Below are 4286 nucleotides of genomic sequence, written 5' to 3'. Positions count from 1 at the left end.
TGTGGGACTTGTTCTATTAATCCATCTATACAGACCTCCATCAGGTTGCAAATTAAAATAATTTTTTGTCTGCATCTAGCTCTGAAAAAATATTTGGCCTTCTAGCAGTGTGTGGGACTTTCTCTATTAGTCCATCTATACTGACCTCCATCATGTTGCAAATTAAAAATAATTTTTTGTCTGCATCTAGCTCTGAAAAAATATTTGGCCTTCTAGCAGTGTGTGGGACTTTCTCTATTAGTCCATCTATACTGACCTCCATCAGGTTGCAAACTGAATATATTTTTTTTCTGCATCTACCTCTGAAAAAATATTGGGCTTCTAGCTGTGTGTGGGACTTGTTCTATTAATCCATCTATACAGACCTCCATCAGGTTGCAAACTGAATATAATTTTTTTCTGCATCTACCTCTGAAAAAATATTTGGGCTTCTAGCAGTGTGTAGGACTTGGTCTATTAGTCCATCTATACTGACCTCCATCAGGTTGCAAATTAAAAATAATTTTTTTCTTAATTTAGCTCTGAAAAAATATTTGGGCTTCTAGCAGTGTGTGGGACTTGTTCTATTAGTCCTTCTATACTGACCTCCAGCAGGTTGCAAATTGAATATAATTTTTTTCTGCATCTAGCTCTGAAAAAATATTTGGGCTTCTAGCGGTGTGTGGGACTTGGTCTATTAGTCCATCTATACTGACCTCCATCAGGTTGCAAATTAAAAATAATTTTTTTCTGCATCTAGCTCTGAAAAAATATTTGGGCTTCTAGCAGTGTGTGGGACTTGGTCTATTAGTCCATCTATACTGACCTCCATCAGGTTGCAAATTAAAAATATTTTTTTTCTTCATTTATCTCTGAAAAAATATTTGGGCTTCTAGCAGCGTGTGGGACTTGTTCTATTAGTCCATCTATACTGACCTCCATCAGGTTGCAAATTAAAAATAATTTTTTTCTGCATCTAGCTCTGAAAAAATATTTGGGCTTCTAGCAGTGTGTGGGACTTGGTCTATTAGTCCATCTATACTGACCTCCATCAGGTTGCAAATTAAAAATAATTTTTTTCTGCATCTAGCTCTGAAAAAATATTTGGGCTTCTAGCAGTGTGTGGGACTTGGTCTATTAGTCCATCTATACTGACCTCCATCAGGTTGCAAATTGAATAAAAATTTTTTCTGCATCTAGCTCTGAAAAAATATTTGGGCTTCTAGCGGTGTGTGGGACTTGGTCTATTAGTCCATCTATACTGACCTCCATCAGGTTGCAAATTAAAAATAATTTTTTTCTTCATTTAGCTCTGAAAAAATATTTGGGCTTCTAGCAGTGTGTGGGACTTGTTCTATTAGTCCTTCTATACTGACGTCCAGCAGGTTGCAAATTGAATATAATTTTTTTCTGCATCTAGCTCTGAAAAAATATTTGGGCTTCTAGCGGTGTGTGGGACTTGGTCTATTAGTCCATCTATACTGACCTCCATCAGGTTGCAAATTGAATAAAAAAATTTTCTGCATCTAGCTCTGAAAAAATATTTGGGCTTCTAGCGGTGTGTGGGACTTGGTCTATTAGTCCATCTATACTGACCTCCATCAGGTTGCAAATTAAAAATAATTTTTTTCTGCATCTAACCCAGCCAATAGTTTTGGCCTAATACCACAGTTTGGCCACTCAGCTCTGCTCGGTTACCATCCTTTGTTTTTTTGTGCAAACAACTCCAGAGTTGTGAATTAGTTAACCACCAAAATGAGTGGAAAAAGGCCTGCTGCTGGTGGAAAGGGGAATAGGCGTGTTGGGAAGGGGAAAAAAGGTTGTGTCCGTGGGGTAGGTGCAGAAGAAAGACCATCTTCCAGCCAAACTAAAATGTCTACTTCTTTTAGCGGACAATGTGATAAGATCCCTTTCTTACGGCCACGCCAATCGCTACAAATTCCAGATGAGGCACAAAAACAGCAGGTGCTTCAACGGATATCAAGTGCTCCTTTAAGTGGGCTCTCCTCCACATCAACTTCAACATCACAAATACTCCAGTCCTCAAAGGTGTCACCCAAATCGCACTTGCTTCCTCACAGCTCCCAAATCTCCAGCTGCCCGTCTGAGTATGAGGTAGAACAGATGGTTGAGTCTGCAGAGCTGTTTACTCATACTATAGCCTGGGAATCAGAGGTCGACTCCAGCGCTTCTGTGAATCCAGACGAGGAAATGATCTGCACTGATGCCCAGAATCTTTATGAGTCGGATCCAGGACCAGACGCAGAAGGTCATAATGTAGACCCTCATTCCCAAACTGTAACTCCTGTTGGTGGAGACAATGAGGAAGACGATGATAAGACTCAAATACCTGATTGGAGCGACAACTTTAGTTTTTTGTCAGGGCAGGAACAGGTTGGCTCTGAGGACGACGGGTGTGATAACGCACAGGGTGATGATGATGAGGTCGGAGATCCCACTTACTGTCAACCCACAGTCAGCCAAGAGATGAGGTCAGCAGAGGAGGTGGAGGAAGATGCTAGTGACGACGAGGTCAGGTTGCGCCTTCCTGGACAGAGACGTAGTACTGGAAGCACGTCAACAACTGCATCCTCAAACACAACTCTGCCTCTCACCACAAGTCGTGGTGGCTCTTCAGGTCGCATGGGTGCTAAGCCTTGCATAGCCTGGGCATTTTTTCAGATCGATAAAGATGACCCAACTCGTGTTATCTGTAACATTTGTCAGCAAAAGCTAAGTAGAGGCCAAAAAATACATAGTTTGAGTGCTTCATGCATGAACCGGCACATGGACATGAAGCATAAGTTGCAGTGGGAAGCTCAGTGTGCTACAATGCGGTCTAGCCGGCCGGGCCAACCACCGTCTGCCATATCTTGTGCATCCGCGGCCTCTTCATCCTCTGTGACTGGGGGGACAGCAGTCACACCTGTTTTGGGGCGCAGACCTGCCACCTCTTTACCCGCAACAGCCAGCGTGATTGGCAGGTCATCATTTTCTTTGGAGGTGGTAACACCAGCTGGTCTTGAGCGCTGTCCGACATCGATAGAACCACCTTTGGATCAAGGCAACCTAACATGTCCGCCTGCATCTTCCTCACAGACCGGCAGTTTGCCGGGGACACCCTTATCAACCCCGTCTAAGCACAATAGCCAGCCCTCGGTCCCTCAGATGTGGACAAGTAAAAGACCATTTCCTCCTAGCCATGAGAAAGCTAAGAGGTTGAATTTCACCATCTGCAAGCTCTTGGCTACAGAAATGCTGCCTTTCCGCCTGGTGGACACAGAGGATTTTCGAGACCTTATGTCCGTCGCAGTGCCCCAGTACCAGATGCCCAGTCGGCACTACTTCTCAAAGAAAGGTGTGCCTGCGCTCCACCAGCATGTCGCACACAACATCACCGCTTCTTTGAGAAACTCTGTGTGTGACAGGGTGCATTTCACCACAGACACTTGGACGAGTAGGCATGGACAGGGGCGTTACATGTCGCTGACTGGGCACTGGGTAACTATGGTGACAGCAGGACAAGGGGCTGCTGTCCAAGTCTTGCCGTCCCCACGAGTTGTGCGTCAATCCTCTTTATGTCATTTTTCCTCCACTGCTTCTGCCTCCTCAACCTCCTCTCGGTCTTCCACCTGCACCCAAAGCCTGTCTGGTCATGCCACAAGCTTTCTAACTGCGCAGAAGGGATCCTGCACACCTCCTTACTATGCTGGCAGTAGGGCTCAACGTCATCAGGCGGTTTTTACATTGAAATGTCTGGGAAATGTGAGTCACACAGCTGAGGAGTTGTGGTCAGCTCTGGAGAACCAATTTCATGAATGGTTGTCTCCACTGGACCTGAAACCAGGGAAGGCCGTGTGCGACAATGCTGCAAACCTGGGTGCGGCCATTCGCCGGGGCAATGTCACACACGTGCCTTGTATGGCTCACGTGTTGAACCTGGTTGTCCAGCAATTTTTAGCCCACTATCCCAGACTAGATGGCCTTCTGCAGAGGGCACGGTCGCTGTGTGCTCACTTCCGCCGTTCGCATCCCGCAGCTCAGCGACTTACATCTCTACAGAAGTCGTTGGGCCTGCCACTTCACCGGCTAAAATGCGATGTGCCTACCCGGTGGAATTCAACTCTGCACATGTTGCAGCGACTGTGGCAGCACCGACAAGCCCTGGTGCAATACGTTCTGACGTATAGCCTGGGCCAACGAGATTCAGAGGTGGGGCAAATCACGCTGGAGGAGTGGTCTCAGATCAGGGACCTATGCACCCTTCTGCACAGTTTTGAAATGGCGACGAAGATGTTTAGTGCTGA

Source organism: Phyllobates terribilis, unplaced genomic scaffold (assembly GCF_046119375.1).
Source record: "Phyllobates terribilis strain yellow unplaced genomic scaffold, ASM4611937v1 Scaffold_1__5_contigs__length_1240528914, whole genome shotgun sequence".
NCBI classification, from domain to species: Eukaryota; Metazoa; Chordata; class Amphibia; order Anura; family Dendrobatidae; genus Phyllobates; species Phyllobates terribilis.
This window is presented reverse-complemented; position numbering follows the sequence as displayed.